At 40.3% G+C, this 22,784-nt stretch overlaps 1 protein-coding gene across 1 annotated transcript in view; it reads right to left on the bottom strand.

The window, feature by feature from the left end:
- The window catches only part of LOC137274603 (fibropellin-1-like), a 68,592-nt gene extending 58,612 nt beyond the window's left edge, over positions 1–9,980 (bottom strand). The window contains exon 1 of the mRNA XM_067807883.1: positions 9,796–9,980. The gene's annotated coding sequence lies outside the window, so the exon portion shown is untranslated. The remainder of the gene's footprint in view (positions 1–9,795) is intronic.
- Between the last annotated feature and the right edge of the window lie 12,804 nt (positions 9,981–22,784).

Here is a 22,784-nt window from a genome sequence, read left to right as displayed (position 1 = left end):
GGAAAATCGTGGCTTCTGTTGTTTTGGATTCTGAAGGCGTAATCATGGTGGAATGGCTTCCAAAATGTCGTACTATCACCGGGGCTCACTATGTGGGACTCTTGAAACAACTGAGAGAGAAAATCAAAGCTACACGACGTGGAAAGAGGACAAAACGAGTCCTTTATCACCATGACAATGCTCCAGCTCACACGTCAATGATTGCAATGGCAAAAATCCATGAAATGGGCTTTGCAATTCTTCCACGTCCGCCCTATTCACCTGAATTGGCCCCGTCGGACTCATCTGTTGTCTCAGCTGAAAAGACATTTAGCGAGACGTCATTGCAGCCGTAACCAACTTTTTCACTAGCTAAGAAGTTGACTTTTGTAAAAGTGGCATAATGGCACTTCAGCATCGTTGGCAAAAGTGTGTAGACCTTAAAGGTGAGTATGTTGAGAAATAAACAGGTTTCATATCAAATGGATTATGTTTTCCTTGTTAGGCTCAAAACTCATCAATCACCCCTCGTAGATGCATCTTGCCTTCGATGTGCAATGCACCCATCATAGCAACAAGCTTGTCTTCTACGTAAGTGTCTGGGTACTGCCAATGGAGGAGGTCTATAATGGCATACAGTGACTGATCTGCTCCAAGTCCTGTGGTCTGGCCCGCGTTTAAGAACTGTGTACGAATCCATAGCATGTTTCATAGAAGAAAGCAAAAAAACATGTGTTGTGGAAAATAGTTCCTTCTTATGTGGAAAAAGGCACATCAAGGCAGACCATTAACATTGAAATGGTGAATGGAACTTGCATAGGTACGTAACAAGTCAAAATATGTGACACTACTAAGGTAGTACGAAATCCCATGGGGCGAACACTTTCGAAGCCTGTATGAGTGTGCATGTGTGTGTGTGTGCGCGCGCGTTTCTGTGTATGCGTACGTGTGTGTGTAGTCATGAAGGCTGAAGGAAAACCAGACAAAAGGCCAGTAATCAAGATGAGTATTTATCTATTTTTGGACCTTTATCTTGATGCTCAAACACCGAACAGATCAAGTCATATGAAGGTATAAAACGGTTCGAATGGAAATCATCCTTATATTTTGGCTATCGACGTTTATAATCGAATTACATGTTTTTCTCAGTTCATGTGGACACAACAAATATTCCTATGATGACGATTTGAGATTAGTTTACCATTCCTCGTAAGGACACTTCGTTTTTATATTAATCTTACTGGTAATTGGTACCTTTTTGGTAGTGAAACCTTGGCCCTTGGCTATTCTCGAAACGCTCGTATCCCAATGAATTCTTAACTTTGATCGTAGCCAAGTTGTTAGTATGGGGATTAAGAAGTTCGTAGGCCAACGAACGTTTCGAGAATAGCTAGTCTGTTCAATATCAGTATGACAGTGTTGAATATGTATGACAGAAACAACGCCTTTCGCCATATGCCTGCGTGGACGTTGTATACGGACCAGTGGACATCAATAACATGCATCCTGGACGATGGCCCAATGGTACACAACTATTAGATTCAACAGAGCCTGGAGCGAGTCCACAAACTGATAGAAAGAGTAAGAGCTGTATTGATGGTGACCTTTTGTCTTCGCTTCTAGGATCAGTAATGGGCACGAAGCTCACAGAACAATGGCAAAATTTAAGGATCAATCCTATCCTTTGCGATTGCAGACATGTATTATCTGTTCTACGTTCACCATATGCAATATGATTCCAAATCAAACAGAATTGTAAAAACACTTTACTTTCCGTAGATAACAACTCATCTAAAGACAGGCGTGTTCTTTATTATTCTATATCTTTGTGTCAAAATGAACTTTTAGACTGAACACTGTACCTATTATAATGTACACTGTCAGCATTACATGTAAGCATACGATACTGGTACATTTCGTTTTCCGGAACATAATCTAACATACACACTTGGTGAAAGCAACCACTTCATGTCTGCAAACATCTAGTCAATTCACTACTCCATGACATTGCAAAGTAAAGACGAAAATTTGTAACCACGCGTTACCTATCACTGATAAACATTACAGCCCAGAAATGGGCTTCAGACATTGTACCAATGTGGGAAATTGAATCCGGGCCTTTGGCGCGACGAGCGAACGCTTTAATTACTAGGCTGCCCTCCCGCCCCGTCTCTTGATGATGAAGGACGTGGTCGTGAAAGAGCCCTGGGTGTTAGTTTAGAATGTGCATTAAACAGCCGACGTCAATAATATCGGGAGTAAACCACCGCTGTCGGCAAGACATGCGCTCGAGGTGTGATATTCTAGTCCTTTTACTGTTCTTTGCAGACAGAATATAAGATATAATATTATAAACATATTACATACGATACTTTTAGGCCACGATATGACTGAAATATTGACAAAAAGCAAATTGACTGTAAATTCTGACTCACTCACTTTGTTCATGGAAGAATTTTCTATAGCAAAGGATATATTTAATCCAAGATTGAATATCAGTACTTACTAATGATTGTGTTGAATACAATGCTTCAAGCGTTGTAATTCTCACACATTTGTGCATATTTCCAAACTTTAGCCGCAAAGCAAAATATATCCCACTTTCTTGGCGTGATATATTATCGCAATTGTGACTTTTATGGGAACATTCAAATGTACGTTACATCACGGAAAGTGTTTAGACGTATTCTGTGATGTTTCTATGAACACAAATCAGATGGCTACAAAGCTATCAGATTCAGAGGATGGGCTGATCAATCAAATGCTGATTAACAAACGTTTTAAACTGATGGAAAATCATTGGCTCCTGACAAATGTAACGATCTTTACTTGACATTTTTTTATCGACTCAGTCTACGCCGTTGATGAATAAATGCACATATTTATGGATTATGCATATTAAGTTATCTTTTTAGCTGCATAATATCTAATGCCATCGTCAGACTATATTCAGTATAGATAATATGTCTTTCTAATGATGTTCTATGGAACTTAAGAATGAGGCTTAAGACCGGGTGTTCATTGAGAGCGTACGCATATACTGCACTGTTGGTTTCACCCGCCAGCCACTCTCACACTAAGGGTGTGTTGTTTATCTCATTCAGCTCTTGATTTGGAAATCAACTGAGTCCCAACAAGACATGTACAATTCAGCAACACGGTAAAGTAATTACTGAATTGTATGCTGCGCACGAAAAAAAACCCCGATACTTTTTGCAATTTATATGAGAAAATCCATAGTCATCATGTAGTCATGTATGTGGCAGGGTAGAGCAGGGTAGGAGAGGTGGGTGTGATGGGGTCGGTGGTATTTGGTGCAGGTTCAGTGAAATAGCAAAATCAGCATAAATACGTCATGTCACAGACATTAATCAACATAGTCGCATAACAGAAACGTCAAATGTTTATTGTCACCAAAAGTTATGTAATATTGCACATCTGAACATAAAAGTGGCTCAACATTTACCTGTGTTTCAGATCGGCGTGGAAACAACGTGCGGTCCTTAGGGAGGAAAACAGGTCGTTGATGACCATCGTCCCTGTTTCTGGGGATACTAAACTGACGTCGACCAAAAAAGCTTTACCACATATTGAAATCAACCTGGATTGAACACTGCATACGATAGGGGCACGAAATAAAATTTATTGAAAAGATCACAATGTTAACGTAAAGACCATTGAGAAAGACAGCGTCTGATAATATTGTCACAGCAGCTCATACTGAGGTGTGGTGTCAAAATCGAATGTTCAAAAACTGCAGAAGAGCTTGAGCACATGGAAAAAGTTAAAAACACAGACCATCAGTAAAGTGCGTGACACCCCCTTTCTTCCCCTCCACCCGCACCCCACCACTCTGTGCCTCAATACACGCAAGCACCCTCTGACGCACAGAAAAAAGTCAGTCGTCTTTCTAAGTCACGTGGTATACAGTGCCATGCTTCTTGAAGGGCCTGGATGAGCTGTTGTCTGTTGGCTGGTGGCGTGGTCGCTGATCCATCATGGCATCCCAGAGGTCTTCAATAGATGACATGTCTGGGGAAAGTGCCGACTACGTCAAAACGTTGAGGTTATTTGTTGCCAAGAAGTTCCGGATGATTCGGACTACGAGTGGACATAGCGTTGTCATGCTGGTAGAGGACGTGGCTGCTGTTGGAGAAATGGAAGGACAGTTGGGCGAAGAATCTGGTCAGTGTACTGTCAGGTTTCCGCTGACGATGACCAGTGGAGTCCTCTCTTGTCCACAAATCATACTCCAAACCATATCACCGCTTCAACGATACACACATTGTAGACCTTCCGACCTGAATATGCTGAATCTACTCTGATCAGCAAAGACGGCCCTCTGTCAGTTACGTTGCTGCCAACATTGTACATTTCAGGCCTATCTAAATCTCAGATGACGATGGTACGCTGTCAGTAGCTGTAGCTGAGTGTGAATCGTCTGGCAACTGTTTCTCGACTGACTACGTGTCGCTAGGCATTCCTTGCTGATGACGGTCACTTTCAGGAAACGTTTACAGAGGTGCAGGGTGTGTAGGTACCGGTTTTCATGGGGTGTTGATGACCTTGGTCATCCTGGTTTTGGTCTGTGTAGTGTCCGCACTGTCTGTAACTTTGAGTGAGGTTGAACACAGCGACACGCAAACAAGCAAGCGTTCTTGCAACGTGGGTGGCTCCCAAGTGTATGATACCAAAGGCTCTCTCCCGTTGTTTTGGTGTCAGTCGTGGCATTTCTTTGGTGTTCTGTTTTCACTGTGGGAGTCTGACGTACTCTTGGTATATCTTTTATACCTATCTTTTCACGTTTCATTCAACAGTCATGCCGTGCACGGTGACCATATTCTGCATACAGCATTGTTGCGTTTGAGCTATGCATTTTACATTTGTTTTACTTACCTTTTCAGATTTTAGGTGTGATCCCTTTGCCTGACCCCGATAATGATTAAATATGCAAATTTGGATCAACCCTTCAGATGTCGAAATGAGTCAAACTATTCCAAAATGTATAATATTTTAAAATCTATGTATTCTAATATACAATCATGTGCATGTGGTGGGGATGATACTATCAACTATTCTGATTGTCGTGTTTGACTTCGACAAGGTTGTCCCCCTGGATGCCACAGGGACATATATGTCCCTCCTCTTCACCCCTCACTTTGAAGTCGAATAAAATTCTAAATATACCACGCATATATATATACTTCACAGTTTTGAATTCTGCGGAAAATTCCCAGTTTCTTGATACCATCCACTATTATCTCAGACCAAGCGAAAGTGCTTAAAATCGCCTTTCAAAATAGGCTTCTTCGTATATGTCGCCATTTTTCAAACTGTACAAAATCGAGATTCACAGCGTTATTTGCAGTATGTTTTGAAATGTGAAAATCGGATAATTATTGGGAGTAATGAATTTCAAAAATAGCATATTAATGATCACTGATATCAAGTTTTCATGTAACCCTGAATGATAATTCTGAAACGTCACCGATGTACCCAGAATCGGTTGGGATGTTTTCGAAAATACACTTACACGAACGCCGAAGTGCGCTTTCCGCCATATTGGATAGTGTTTACAAGATCACGTTTCGAGAAGGCCGGTATTGAGAAGCCCATTACATCATGTATACTTCATAGTTAGCTGCGACAAATGCATCATTGAATTCCCCATATATCTTAGAATCAAATTACAAATGGTCTTTGTCACCAATACCAACTGTCTAGACAAAACGAAACGAAATATACTTTGTATGAAAACGAACGCTCTGCTCGAAAGACAGCGCTTGACTGAAATGTAAACAAAGAAAAAATCCAATTTTACAGTGCGTAGCATTTTCGGAAATTTCCTAACATCCAGCCCTCTAATCATTGCTTACAATAGCTCAATACGCTTAGTATATTCAGGGGAAGAGTATCGTGGCAAAAAATAGCAAATTAAAAATAGATACAATGAAATAATTTGGTAATTCATAAGAAACTGTCAAACTTTTAGTGCAGCGTGACGCCATGACTGACGCAAAATCACGCAGAACGACAACGGTACTTATCGGCATTTCTGGCTTCTTCCGTCATTTACAATGTAAACGATAAGAACATATCACAATACACAGATAGTCAGAATAATTCTGATTACTTACATCTCACATTTATATAGAAAAGATCCCTGAATCAAGCAAAATGTCGTCGCAAAATCCTGTGTACCTTTCTCAGCGAAGCCGCCATTTTGAAAGAAATCGATCATCGGTAGTGATGTCATACGTCAACATTGTTGCACATATTACTCAATTTCTTTGAGGTGAAGGTCGGTTGAACAAGAGTAAACACAATGCCCATACCATTCCGATTGCACTTTTAGTATTGTGATGTATATTTTGCGCATCGTTCAGATATTTTTTCATGAAACTGATTTCAGTATCTACGTATATCCATGTTCAACACCATATCATGTGTGGATATAAGGTATGCGTTTTTATTCTTTGAAAGCTTTTGATTGTTTGACTAATATTTACGTGGGAAATTGACTCAGTAAGTGTACTATACCCCATTTTAATCCTCTACACAAGTGTTGGAAGATCATACGTAGCCATTACTGCAACATGTGCTTTAGTTCCCGTGATGTGCAATATTCAGTACGTTGGGACAAATATTGCAGTTTCATATGAACAGGTTAATAAACAACGATTTAATTCCAACTTATAAGTAAAACGGATAATATTAATGAAAATGATTTGTACATTTTATCAAATGTAGGGGCACACATACTACTATTTAAAGGAATTGTCTTGTTCATTGTATTGGTTCTTGTCGTTTTTATAGACAAAACTATTATCAATATTAATTGACCAGGTGCGAGTTTGTCAAAACGTTTCATGATTCATTATCATTATATAATAAAGTCAATTCAAGTGCGATTAAAATATATCTGATGGCAGAATGTCTAACTCAAACAATATTTATACGGAAATTATTAAAAATATATACATCAGGTCAAGTCTTAATTTGGACAAGCATTACGTCCATTTTCTAATACTTCTTTACTGAAACATCGATCTCTTTGTACCTTTCATTGCATACTTATGAAGGGAATTGATTTCGTAATCATGAGAAGAAAAGTCTTTTTCCTAAATGAATACTCAATGAATATTCAGGTGTTGTGAAATTTTCATTTATGCTAAATTGATGCTAGGCAGGTGCGCGTGTTGCTCACAATAAGATATGTAGTAAAACCGTGTAATTGTTGATATATTCAGGACACTATTTCAGTGATAATACCATTCATTTTATATTTTGGCTGAAAAGTGTTGAATTCTGACACAGAAGCCGAAATCTTTTACACATTGAGTGGAAATTGGTTAGATATATACTAATCAGCAACCAGAGTAGTCTTTTTCCGACGTCACAAAATGCACAAAACATGCTGTGACGTCAACTAAAATGTCGCATTATTTTCAGTTATTTCATTACGTTTGAAAATGTGGCTGTTACTCCGTTAATAATGATGGAAAATTAATAAAAATACATATACACAAACAGGAGAATATGGGAATCTAAGAACTAAAATATGTATGGGATAAGGACATCCAAATCGCTATTGCCTGATTTTTGATGTAGTACACTTGCATCTTTTCTTACAAATTGTGAAACTACCAAAAGGTATCCTCTCACATTGGGGAAATTTGTGTTGGAATAGTTTGGTTCACTGTGAACAAAACATCACGAAAATATACTGTCCATATCCACAGCAAATTCTCTCCATGTGATCGGAGTTACATTGACCTAATGTAAACCATAGCTGAGTTATGCCCCCTTATCTTTATACGTGCATGACCTCTCTGTCGACGTTTGACGTCATAGTAGAAAACCGATTTTTGACATTTATTGCGGGTCATTTTTGATTTTGTGAGTATGACGTTATGCATTAGCACATACATCCATTTCATATACACTTATGTCGTTCAGATATCAAGCTGTATTTTCTTCGCTGACACTTCCCGTAAAGATGCCAAATTAAAAAAATCGTAGCAGAGTGCTTTTATTGGTGCATGATAAAAAACTGAGAAATTTACTGTTTTTGAACACACACAAAAGTTTTGGACAACCTTTAGCAGTGTCTATTTCTCAAACCCCTGAGGTAGCCGCAATTATATTTATACCAACGGATAGGAAATCAAATATCCTACATGTCTGTGCAATTTCATAGCCGTACGCAGATCCAGGACCACGCGAGCGCAAATCTCGCACAACGTTCACTTTTCAAACTTTATGAAAATGTGCGCCTGAAAAAAAACTCGGCATCCAGGGGGTTAAGTCCAATTTTGTTCTCTTTCTCTATGAGTGAACAGTATTTTGAAATAACACATTGCGGTAAATATGTTTCCCGACATGATTGGAATATTGATTTTGCTATTTGCCGATGATGTTATCCTAGTATCAGATACTATTGTTGGTTTACAAAATCAACACAGTAGAAAATTATACACATGACTGGAAACTTTGAGTTACGTTTAACAAAACAAGTGTTGAGTCATTGAATGGCACGTGTTGTCATTCATAGAAGAGAAGGTCCAGTTGCAAAATGTGAGAAATAGCTCCTGAATTTGGGGGTTCCAAAAACATGAGTGTGTTGAAAGATTGCATCTTTTAGCTTGTAAAAGATTTTTATCCGTTGGTAAATCAAAGCCAAATTGCATGATATATGGCATGTGTGGTAGATAACCAATTTTTATCAAGCCACGAATAAGATGCTTAAAGTATTGATTTAAGATTCTCGAAATGCACGAACAACGAACTCCAAACTTATCTTATGACATGCTTATCAATGTAGATAATATTGATAAAACAACATGGACGTCACCTTCTATTTTCTCAAGGTTTATGGTTTGTCTGGTTAAATCAAACAGTTGGCAATGTTCCCCTATTTCTTAACGAACTTCGAGGACAATGACTCAACATGTATCCTCAAGAGTAGCATTTTACATGTTTCCTGAAACAAGCTCACGTTATGATCTATATAGGTTCTTAAAGAGCCTCATTCAAAGGAATCGTAGAAGAGTGTCAACAGAGAAATGTTTACGACTATGCCCTCTATGTCATTCAGCCTTTGAAAAAGAAATCCTGTTTACATATTTGTCCATTTTATGCTGATTTAAGAACTAAATATATACCAGTGTAATGCCAGATAAAATATCCCGAAGCTGCCTTTAAGTTTCATTCTCAAATTATGAAAACATAACAATCGGTTAAGACGGTATAATGAAAACATCTCAGTTCTTCAAGGGCCACTTTTCATTACAATGTCATGACAAAGCACATCTTGCCCAGTATAGATGTAAGGAGAGTTACAGTACATTGCTACAAGGCCCCTCTTGTCATGTGTAGATGTTTGTTCGTTTCGCCGTTGACGCCGATCTATATCGCAGTGGTCTGTCAATAATCTATTTTGACCAGACTAACAACGCTAACCCGGATACATGCAACTGTATACATGCAAGGTGATTTAGATTGCAATGTGACAGCCTTGTCCTCCCAACACCACTCCTCCACCCCCACTCCGATTTCTTTTTCTCTGACGAGAATTTCACCCTAACCTTTCCACTTCCTGCTTTATTTCCCCATCTCCACTACCCAGCATTCGACCCTACATATGGAAGGCCTTTTTTAAGAGTGGGGGTCACGGGTCACACAGTGCAAAGTGATAACAAGGCATATCTAGTTATAATCATATGCAGGTATAAATCTTCTATAACATGACTTGTTTCATAGTTTCCAAAATAGGAACTGGACATATGATAACATATCATATAAAATTTTCCTTACCTCTTAGTAAAACGTGGTAGCCATTGTATGTCGCCACTATGACAATGTTGAAAACAAGACAGTCTTCTGCCTACGTATTTGTATCCCATGTAAGAACGGGATCTTCCTACCTGCACTTACAGCGAGTTGAAACAAGACACAATATGTTCTACTATTCTATCATAACAATTGCCATCCACTCTCGCGGTAACATCTCTTACCTGAACACTATAGTGGTGCTTCCTGGCAATTACTCTAAATCTGCTCGCAGTACTCAGCTTGCCACGGATGTGTGACGAAGTCTGATGTTGAGTTAGATTACATTGTCACAGGTGACAACAACCAAACAATGATTGATTGTGTACGTAGTGTGTGAATAATACATTCACAGACTGAGTAGAGCTGGACTCTGGTATGTATGAACGGCAACGAGTTTCCATATCCTGCCCGTTCGTTTTGTCTGTACAATAGCAATATACGTACATTATGTACATTACTCTTTCTTTGAGAGTGTAAATTATCTGCTTCTTTACGTTGGAATATAAAAGCGGCTTTTTGCAGATAATAAACTTTCGTTGCAGAATTAGGATTGACGTCATTGTGTGACAAACATTATGGCATGGAATACTCATACATTTTTAACGGGTTTGTCAATAACTTACATCTCGTAACGGCACCCGTGAACGGCCACCTCCTGGTGGTGGGTGCTGGGTAACGCTAAGAGCCGTTCACCCCCGTTGTGGGCCCGGGGGGATATTTGGTCCACCAACCCGTTTGCCGCCCTTTGTCGGTGGAGGAGAGGATCCTGATGGTTGAGGGCATGGGAGCAGGACTGACTCCACCTAGACGGATGGTTGAATGGGCCCGGCTCAACCAATCGGCTGGTCATGCCAAGCCCTGTGCATGCATATTTTGATACACAATTTCAGACACTTCAGAAAATGTTTTTTATTTGAATTTGAAATTATTTCACTTTTGTATTTTGCCTACAGTCCTATACCCAGAAGGCAGTGGCTCATGGGCCAGTCTGCTACAATCATTAATTTTAATTTTTCTGCTCCAGTATACCATACGGGTATCCCTAGTGCTACAATTCGGAGACCAATTTGTGATGAGCACTGTCTTTATGACACTCCGTGGTGGGTGGGGAGCTCGGGTGGTGAACCATTAAATCCCGACCATGGAATACCAACCCCCAAACCCCAAAACGTCCACTTGAAGATGATGATCAGGAACGACCTTCTGTACGTGTTGATTATTGGCCACGGAGTTTAGTTATTGAGACTCTCGATAAGACTCCCATCAAACTCAATTCCTTTGCCATTTCTAAAGGTATCTCTGGGATAGCAGAAGTCAAAAACATCAGGCACTTGAGAAATGGTACACTGTTAATTGAATGTAACAGGAAACAACAAGCGATAAACTTCTTATCAACTGATGTGTTTATTGGAGTCCCGGTTCTGGGTTCAGCTCACAGAACATTGAACACTAGCAAAGGTATTGTCCGAGACCGTGACCACCTCCTTTCAGACATGACTGAGCACGATATAGTTTCGGAGCTGAAAGACCAAGGAGTAACACATGTCAAAAAGCTTACCACCCGAAGAAATAATGAGACTGATTAAACAAGTACTTACCTCTTTTCATGGTCGACTCCAAATCCTCCTAAGTCAATCAAGGCTGGTTACTGCAATCTGAATGTTGATATATACATTCCAAATCCTCTGCGCTCCTTCAAGTACCAAAAATACGGATATGGCGTTTCTAATTGCAGATTGTCTGTTACAAGTGCTCACTGTGCTGAGAATGTAACAGAAGATTGTGACAGCAACTATTAAAAATGTACCAACTATCACAGAAGTCATTCGTCCTTTTCGAAAAAATGTCCAGTTTAGAAAAAGAACATGGACATAAACAGGATCAAATGTTCCCAGAACATCAGGTTTGCTGAGGAAAAAAAATGTACAGTCCTCCGAACAGACAGAAACGCCTCTATCACCAAAACACCCGAAACGGCTTCAAAAGGCACTTCTACACCCGTAATCACTTCATCACACTCCTGTCAGACAGATTTGACATGGGTGAAAACGGAGCATCCAGAACGTATCTCTCCTGAGCAATCTCCTCAGACACTACGTACTATCCAGCAGATCCAGTCAGCTACTACTCGTCAGTCTCGATCTCAAGCTGAAGGAAATGAAAAACAAAATGTCAAATCCAAATCCAAATCCAAAGCAAAAAAAACAGAGACTACTAAACCAGGAGGTGTCAGATAATAAGAGAAAATAATATAATAGACATGGCTCAATGGAAGAAATGGAAGTGTATGATAACACCCATCCCAGGGCACATAGCTTGTTGCCCTCAAAGAAAGTGCGGAATATATCCCCAATCAACCCACCCAAAAGGTAATGTTCTCCAGAAATATAGTACAGTGAATCTGTAGAGGATTAATGACAAATTTTAAAGAATTACAGGTTTTAGTTCAAGACCTGGCACCATCAGTATTCTGTCTGCATGAAACGTGTTTGAAACAGACAGATAATTATAATCTACGTCATTTCGATGCATATAATTCTTTCTCATCTCCAGGTGACAGGGCCACTGGTGGATCTTCAATCCTTGTTAACCAGAATGTTATTCATATCCCATCAACACTTAAAACTAATCTTCAAGCCGTTGCAGTGAGACTCACTGTTCATATTGCCTTTACAATATGCTCGCTGTATATTCCACCTTCTTTCACAGTTCACCTATCTAATCTTTAAGGTCTCTATGATCAACTTCCGAAACCTTGCACTATAATGGGTGATCTTAATGACTATAAACCATTTTGGGGTGGTACAAATACTAATACTAAAGGTAAAACACTGGAAGAGTTTATTTCCAATAATGATTTATTTTTGTACAATGATGGTTCGAGGACTTATCTGCATCCTGCAACGGGTACCTACTCTTCTCTAGATTTGTCTCTTGCAGACTCTACTGTACTTTGAATGGTCTGTCCACAGTGACCTTTGTGGAAGTGATCACTTTCCGACGATACTGTCAGAAACTTCTCCAACTGATTCTCCATCTCACACACGATAGATTTTTTCCAAAGCAGATTGGTCCTTATTTCAAACCTTATGCACGTCTAGACTAAGACCTGAATGTTTCTTGGATATTACCGATCCTATTCAGGTGTTTTCTGGCGCCTTAAATATAATTGCTGATGAGTGTATACCAAGGTCCTCTACAGCTCCACATCTACGGAAGCCATGGTTTAATGCAGACTGCAAAAATGCAAGGAAAGCATAGACAAGGGCAGAGAAATATTTTCGTCATCACCCGACTGTCCATAACTTAAGTAAATTTAAAATACTAAATGCAGAGACACGTCGTACATTCTAGCAAAACAAACGGCAATCTTGGAGGAACTATGTCTCCAAAATTAATTCACGGACTCCTATGTCGAAAGTGTGGAACATGATTCAGAGAATAAAAGGCAAATGCTCAAAATCGGCTGTTCACCATCTTAAAGATGGTGAGAATTTAATTACGGATAAAAGTAAAATTGCAAATAAAATTGGCGAAACTTGCCAAAAATTATGCCCCTGAGAGAGAGATATCAGAAACAACAGGAAAAGACAAAACTTAATTTTGAATCAAATAACGGTGAAGATTGTAATATACTATTAGTCTTTTCATTACATGAGCTACATACTGCTCTTGAGCAAGCTCATGACACAGCAACGGATGATGATAATATACATTACCAGTTACTGAAACGCTTAACTGAGCCATATCTGGTCACACGTGTAGACATATTTGCTAAAATATGGACGTCTGGAAAAAATGTCCTCCTTGATGACGTAATGCCTTGCCATATTGAGGTTAGTATATTATTGCTTGGACATAAGTAATATTTGATACAGCATGATCTATACCGATAGTGCAATGCTCTCGCCCCTGCTTCTCAATTTCATCAGTTCATATTCGCGCTCTGTTATCCTGCCATCATACTGCGAATGATGTCGTAACGTGAAACCTGAAACGATACATTTCGGATATTAGATTCTTGAAAGACACATCACTTGGGAAATCTGCAGATGAATTATATATCACTCCTTTTGTGGATATTGATGGATACATTTCTCGAACATGGTAAGAGCCTGACATTGCTCCTAGAACTTTAATTTGTTTTAATTTTAATTTTTGCATTTTATTTTCATTAAGTTGTCGCAGCTTTCAACAGAATCATTGTTTTCGTCGTGAAGTATAATAATACAGACGACATACACTAGGGCGTGCGGGCGTGCGGGCGTGCGGGCGTGCGTGCGAATTATGATTCATACAGGGAAACTATAAAATATCTAGATATTATATTCCTGTTATACATTCGCAGATCGCTTCTTTTTATTAAGTTTCATACACGTATGATTATAAAGTAATTAGGATTATGAGACCAAATATAAAGACGCATATTGACAAGTGTCTACATACTGGTGAGTGAACGTTTACAAATCAAGTAAATTTAGCAAGTGTAGAAAGTTATCGCGCAGTTTTTTCACTTCGACCCCGCCCTCGCTTATGTTACAAGTTGTGTCATGCAAACTACTTTTGGTCATGATTCAAATACATGTTTAACTACTAGAAGAAATTAGTTTTGATTTTCTAACTTGATGATAACAAACCATAATCTCATTAATTTAAGTGGACTTGAGTCCGTGACTTCACCATTTTCAAAAATGGGGAACCCTGTCTGAGAATGAATGCTATTTAAGTTTGTTTTCACCGACTTACAAAATCACATTACTTTTTACTGGTAGTAAAATATGTATTTTTTTGATGGACAATAGGATTTTGCATGACATTGCTTATAACAAAACAATTTTACTCTTGGAAGCGAGGTGGAGGGCAATATAATATTACTTGCAATATTAATGCCACTTCGACCCCCACCTTGCTTCCGTGGAAGAAGTCGTCATGTTACAAGTTGTGTCATGCAAAATCCTTTTGGCCATGATTCAAATACACATTTAACTACTAGTTAAAAGTAGTTTGGGTTTTTTAACTTGATGAAAACAAACCATAACCTCAATAATTCTAATGGACTTTAAGCCCGTGACTTCACCATTTTCAAAAATAGCGGCGCCTTGTCTGAAGATAAATGCTATTTAAGTTTCTTTTCACTGACTTACAAAATCAAAATTACTTTTCACTGGTAGTAAAATACGTATTTTAATGATGGACAATAGGATTTTACATGACATCGCTTATAACATAACAATTTCACTCTTGGAATCGAGGCGGGGGTCGATATAAGATTACTTAGGATAATACTGGCACTTCGACCACAGCTTCGCCTCTTGAGGAAGAAAACGCTATATTCATGCAAAATGCTTTTGGTCAGTAATGTGTAGTAAGCAGTCTTTATTTATAAACTCGATGAAACTTGAACTCCATTTTCTATCCTGGAATCGTGGTAGGGGGCGAAGCATCCGATTTAGTATATACCACAGGCTTCCACAACACTCGCTTCGCACACACAAACAACCAATTTTAGCATAAACCACGGAGTCCGGTGGAAATCTGTGCATAGTGACAGCATCACCCGACCCCAAGGAGCAATTGACGGCAACACAACAATTCGGCATGTCTTTGGTGACGTTGAGAAATCAGCAAAATGACGAGCTTCCTACACATTTTCTATACAACTACCTGAAAATCGTTCCTTCTATGACATCACTGCAGGGCTCTGGCGACAGTTACGTAACCCGTCTGTGGTTTCGTTTGCGGGCGAGAGAGAAGCAGGCGGCTTTTTAGCAACTTTTAAGCGCTTGGTATTAATTAACCACATTTTTTTCTGTGGTAAAAAGAGTACCAAAAATTGAGCTTAGTTGTTCTTTAAGGGACAGGCGCGTTTGAGATGAAGTAGAGTTGGCCGCCGGAATCAACGTCAGTGTTTTGTACAAATTAAAGCAGAATTAATTTGTCCTTCCATTATGGTCTGTAGAGGATTTATCGTCGCAATGGAGAGCGAATCGCAGGTGCAACTGTGGCAGCGCATATCGGGGGTCAGTCATGGTTTGGGCTCCTACTGGACGTACTCCACTGCACGTGGTCAGCGGTAATTACAGCGTAACTGGGACGAGATTGTGGCTCATATAGTAGTACCATTCGTACAAGCTATGCCCGGCTTTTATGGTCGACCCTCTTTACTGCACGAAGACAACGTCCTTTATTTTGGGGGTTCCAGCTTATGTTTGCTAGTATTGCATCAACGTTTTGGTCTGTTTTATATGGTACTGGTGGCTCAAAACTTTCAGATACTCGATGAAACAAACTCAAAACATACCCTAACAACAATGTACTCAGTAATTAGCAAGCAAGCATCCAGTAAGTGCTTGCAGCTATCCAGCGCTTCACAATAACATGAATGCAGTTTTTCCTTTTAGCATGGAACCTTATCGATTAAAGGGGGAAAGCTTTGAACTTCACTGTCATTAGCTCACACCAAAGGCACAGTGATCATAACAACGATTAAATACTGCTCGTCGACCTGTGTGGTGGAACAGCGGACATTAAGGACTTGATGTTACCTCAAGCACAGTACAATCATTACTAATGGGAAGCGCACATCAATGGGCAGGATTCAAGAGACATCACCGTGCGTCATTTTGTTTGAATAGGAGATGCTAGTTTTTGCAGATTCAGTGGCACACATAACCAGTCGAACCTGCGAACGAACGTATTATTTGAATATAATGGGCCCAATAAACATGATTTAGGGCTGAATGATGTAGGGCTCTGACAAACAACGGAACTGAACGAACCAGAATCGACTGTACCCAACGCATCCAGGAAGCACAATTCTTTGCACATCTTACTATCCGTCACTGGATCGCAGCTGTACATTAGGGCAGTCGGTTCAATAACATACAATAAGAGCATAAACAAAGATATTGATTCAAGCACACCATTTGGATCAATAGTTTCGGCAGTAGGGGCCTTGCCAAATAACACGTTACGGTACACAAAATACATGTTGTCAGTGCCTTAGTCCGACCGAGAGTGGGGGGAATCGAATCTCGGATGAGGATCAACTGAGAAAGGTACTAGAATCTTCACTTTACTTGAGAAAGTCTAATCCTAAATATAACATAAAATTATGTTGTATACTTTTGGATATTTATGTCCATCATTGCCTGCAGATGAAAATTATCAGATCAGTAGACACACCGATACCGCAAGTTACTACCCACCATTACTACAGGTGCTGCCTCAGCATCTGGGATGGGCATACAGTAACGGTCAGGTTAGGTGGTTTAACTGAAGAGTCAATGCAGTGACCTGGGTTCGAACCCCTCGCCATGGTATTACGACCCAAAACATTCCACGGTTATTTATAAGATATTGAGTAAAGTCTTAAGGTTGCACAAGCTATTGTCATTTTCCTGCCAGTAGAGCTCGCACCTGTGGGTTTCACACCTTGTGCACAAAATGTAAGCATATTGAAAGGTTGTCGTTAGGGATCAGAGAATCGATAGTTGAGCCATTGTTACTGTTCCTTAATTAGCATTATCAGGTTAGTTATGTATACACGCACAATATACGTCTGAGGCTTCTGGGAGGTGGTATTCGGACATAAAACATCTACATTATTAAACTGATTCTTCATTCTACACACGTGGTATTTCCTTCCCCGAGGGTAGCCTTTTTGTTGCAATGCTTTTTAATAGAGGATTCTGTGGTCCAAGACTGATAATCTATTCAAGATAAATAGATGAATAGACACAATGTACATATTTTACTGTTATTTGTCCAATCCAAAAAGTGTAATTGTCGTTGATCAGTTCAATATATGAACAGATGATCAGAAGTTGAATATATTTTCTTCCTTATTTGCTAGCAATGCGGTTAAAGGACCATGTCAGAGGTGTTTGTGCTCACCCCGCAGACATGAGTACGTCCTAGCACATCTATCAAAGAACTTTGTAAGGTCATTAAAATATAGCAGGTTTAACTCTGAAATTAGTACGAAAGGACCAGACCACTGAAAATCAGTGATGACACAAGGTGTTTGCAAAAGGATGTGAATGTTTATTGTATTTGTATACGAGTTTGTGAAAAATACTTTTGTATCGTTGGTGTCTTGTGCTAAATGTGTAACTATAAGAATACTCTTTTCAAATGTAGCAAACCAGGATGCCATACATTATTCCTCTGTGAGAACGGTGGGTGTTTCCGCGTTAAGTATGTTCAGTCACAGATAGGTGGCGATGACTTTCCGCTTGATCAGCAAACACAATGAACCAAGAATAAAGGAACTTTAAAATCAGCAACAACAATAGGAGTGAGTTTAGTTTAGCAATATTTCAGCTCCATGGTCACAAGTCTGGATCAGATAATCTAGTGATCAACAGAATGAGCATCGATCTACGCAATTGGGCATGACATGTGTCAACCAAATCAGCGAGCCTCACAACACGATCCCGAACAGCAATTGGAAAAAAATACTTCCTGTACTGTAATATATACCCATAGATACTGAACCAAACTATAAGCTTGACACTTGTTAAATTGAATCCCCCAGTGGAAGTTGTGTGTGCATTTTTATGAAGTAGGTTTGTATTACACTGCTGTCATTCGGGTAATACAACAGATGATGTGGCAGCTGCATTATTTCGTTAGAAGCATAATGCATCACGTTCCATTACCTCCTCCCACTCCCTTCCCCATCGTAATACATCACACCGTTAAAACCACTGGAACAGGATAAATCAGTATTGAATGGGACCTGTTAGAACGGTGAGTGAGTTATAAGTTAACGTCACATAGGCAATATTTCAGCCATATCGTGATGAGAACAAACATCATTATAAAGAATATGTATATATCATAAAACCTGTCGTCAAAGTACGGTAAAATATAGCAGTTCGAGCTTAAAACTAGCATTTGAAATTAAAACTAACAGCACAATTTGGACAATCCATGATATACATATAGGCTATAGATCACCAACAACTGAAGGTAAATCACCACACTTGGGACCAAGGGGCGGTCGAGACAGCAACACAGCGCTAGCGTTCTTTGAGAAGCAGGGGAACCTGTCACTGCATAGGTTTTTTTCAAGGTCAGGGACTGATTTACCTACTGACCGAAAGACTCGCACTCACCTTCCACTGTTTTGGATTGATGAGTAAACAAGTCAGCGAGTCTGACAATCCGATCCTGTTAGTCGCCACTTACGCTAAACATGGTTTGCTGAAGACCAGTTTGAACTTGGAAGGCCAAGTCCATCACTTCAACACTGACATTACACAAATTGAGCGTGAGCCTTAGCGTTGTCATGTTGCACCATTGCAAAACTGTATGCGTGACGTTCCGCGTCATACCAGTGCTTTGCAATCGTCAAAGTGACGCGTGACTTGCCACTAAAGATAATCCAGTTCTACTGCCTCTGGCTGAACGTCTGGGGACCTTTAGCGATCTCTACCCCTGCCCGTCTATTGCGCACGTGTCAACAAGTCGGGTAATGACTGGTGACTACAGCCCATGGCTATTGCAGCTGTTGAAACGGATTGTCGAGCATCAAGCCTGTACTCACGTTGCTGGTTTGTGAGTCGTACCAGACTCTGACTTTGATTAACTTGTGTTTTCCTGTTTAGCAATGTACGTTTACGTGCATTCCGATGCGATCGCTAATGTTATCAAGTGTCTCACTGCGCGTGATTGTTGTATTTCACGCAGTATGACCCTTTTATTCACGTCGGTTGACAGGTTGTTAGTTTTGAGTACATGTGGAAGCTGCTTTTGAAGACTGATTAAGGTTACGACTTTTATTACAGAACTACCGACCAAATGCCCATGTCCACAACAACACGCACGTACTTTTGAGTTTCACGATGACAACGCAAGAGCACACGGGACTCAAGTTGTCACTAGTACCTATAATTTGAAAGCATTAACACCTGTCCTGTATTTCCTACTTGGCTAATGGTGTATTTGTAGATGGGTTTCGTGATGATAATGGCCACAACAGAAGAGTCACTGGACGGAACTATGGAGACAACATACTGACAGGAATAGTTTGTGATGGACCACCCATGATATCAGAAACTACAAACTTACAGCACAAAAGTAAGATGTGAAGTCCCTCCCTACTAGAACATAATAAACACACACTGCTACACGCACCTCTATTGATGGTATTTAGTTAAAGGATTTGTCTGAACGCAGTCTCCTTCTGGGCCCCTTTTCACAAAACTGTCGTAGCCTCACGACTATCGTAAGTCAATGTGACAGTATAGAAGGTAGGAATTCTTCGACGAAACTTACGAGATCTTAGGCTTAGGAGAGTATTCTGAAAAACAGGCCCTTGGACATTGGCATCCTTGTCTTTGAAGGATGGGCATTCCGTAGACATGTCAAACGCCCGTGGTCAGGGGTTGTACGTCTTGGTCTGTCTGTATCATCTTCATGCTGAGAAAGTTCAGTTTCTTTTTACAATCAATAAAAATGACTTCAGGTCGTTTTCTCCGAAGTCGGCATGCGCTTCTTAAATAAGACATAGTCAGTAGGGGTCAACAGTTCCCGTGACTGCTAGGTGTGGTCGACCTGCTTCTGGTTTGCCTCCTGATGGTTGCATTACCAAGCGTATCTGTATTTACCGAAATGATTTTAATTTATGAGAGTGATTTGCGTTTAGGCCCTATTTTCTCTATCTATTAATTGTCAGCGGCTTATTATTTATCTGTGTATTTCTGTGGAATGGGCGGTTTTGCTGTCTTGTGTTATTTGGTGGTTATTGTTCTGCTGGAGTGATTAGAGTAATTACCGTAACTGGTTCATGAAACAGGTGTGTGTTTCAAGTATCACTGTGGACAGTTTCGCTGATTGATTATCTAATGTGCAGTTTTAGTTTCCAGCCCGTGAAGATCCGAGATAGAATAGGTCTTTAGCAACAAATGCTTGCCACAAAAGGCGACTAACCTTATTGTAAGAAGCGATGTCAGGTTCGCTGACTTGGTTGATGTCATCGGTTCCCAGTTGCGCAGAACGATGCTCATGATGTTGATCACTGGATTATCTGATCCAGACTCGATTAGAATGACGATTTGTATGGATATCAACTTCTTTATATGAGAACACAGCGTTTCGGAGCTAATACTTACTCCTTCATCAGGTGATTGAGAATGGGGTACAGAGCTACATTTATATGTGCAGATGAAACAGTAACAAAGTAACAAGTGGAATGCATTAACGAAAGCTCAAAAATAGTATAAACAAGCACTGATAGGAAGCCGACAGTTATGATAACAATGATGGAAGCCAATGATAATACATTACAGATGATAGGATATATTTACAAGTCCTACATCGGCGACTCTTCATCCTTTGTCAACCAGCTGAAAGAATCCAACCTCACAGGCACCATGGTCAGCTACGACGTCGTGGACCTCTTTACCAACATCCCATTAGAAGAAGCCCTGGACATCCTTCACAGCAAGTTAGCCAACAGGATAGATGACTTGGACACTCAACTCACCATAGACAGCATCATCAACCTCGCCCGCAGCTGCTTTGACACCTCCTACTTCACATTTAATGGTAAGATATACAAGCAGATCCACGGTCTCCCCATGGGCTCACCTCTTTCTCCTCTCATTACAGAAATCTTCATGACCTCCTTCGAGGAAGTAGCCCTCTCCACAGCTCCGTTCCAGTCCCTCTGTTGGTACCGCAAAGTCGACGACACCTTCACCACCATCGCCAATGACAACGACCCCAGCGAGCTGCTCAACCACCTCAACGACCAACATCCAAGAATCAAGTTCACCATGGAGACAGAGACCAACCAACACCTGCCCTCCCTTCCTTGATGTATCTCTCCACACCACAGACGATGGACTTAGAACCTCAGTATACCGCAAGCCGACGCACACCGACCAGTACATCCACTACAACTCCTGCCACCACCCTCAGATCAAGCAAGCTATCATCGCCACCCTTACCAGACGTGCCAAAGCCCCCTGCCATCCTGTTACCCTAAACAATAAACTGGACCACCTCAGAAAGACATTCACCACACTCAACGGTTACCCTCCCCAGCTCGTCACAGCCACCACCAACAAGACCCTCAAGGACCGAGAACCCCGCCTCAAGCCTTCTCCATCACCCGTCAGAGTAACCATACCCTACCTTGGCCTCATCAAGACCAAAGCCAGCATCGATGTCACCTTCTCCAGTGGCAAGACCATCAAGACCTACCTAAAAGCCAACGGTAAAGGACCCAGCTGTGAACACTCTAACCCGAGAGGATGCATCTACCAGATCCCTTGCAACTGTGGCGACCTATACATTGGAGAAACGCTGAGACCAATCAACACCAGAATGAAGGAACACCAGACCTCCGTCAGCAAACTCGACCAGAAATCGGCCATCTCTGAACACATTCTCAAGCACCCTGGACATTCATTTCGATGGGAGGACACTAGGATACTATTTACCAACAACAACTGGCGCCAAAGAAAACTGCAAGAGGCCATCGAGATCCGGAGACAGAAACCAGCAATCAAACGTGACCAAGGAGTGTACCTACCAAGTGCCTGGGACTTATTGATGAATTAATCTCATCTATCTGTGTACGTTCTGTCTATGTATTCATGTATAGCCAATCTACTTGTGTTTGTACATCATCAACCCTCATGCCATGCTCATCAATCATGTACATCATCCTTAATCCCCTATCATGTTTTGTGTAACATCTTCCTATCATGCGTAATGTATCACCATTGGCTTCCTTCCTTATCCCCAATTATGTACATTGTCCTTATCTCCTATCTGTGTTATGTAAACATATCCTATCATCTGTAATGTATTACCATTGGCTTCCATCATTGTTATCATAACTGTCGGCTTCCTATCAGTGCTTGTTTATACGGGCTTTGAGCTTTCGTTAATTCATTCCACTTGTTACTTTGTTACTGTTTTATCTGCACATATAAATGTAGCTCTGTACCCCA

The sequence above is a fragment of the Haliotis asinina genome, chromosome 2 (genome assembly GCF_037392515.1).
Source record: "Haliotis asinina isolate JCU_RB_2024 chromosome 2, JCU_Hal_asi_v2, whole genome shotgun sequence".
Classification (NCBI taxonomy): domain Eukaryota; kingdom Metazoa; phylum Mollusca; class Gastropoda; order Lepetellida; family Haliotidae; genus Haliotis; species Haliotis asinina.
Note: the sequence above shows the minus strand (reverse complement) of the source record. Positions and strands in the feature narration are given on the sequence as shown.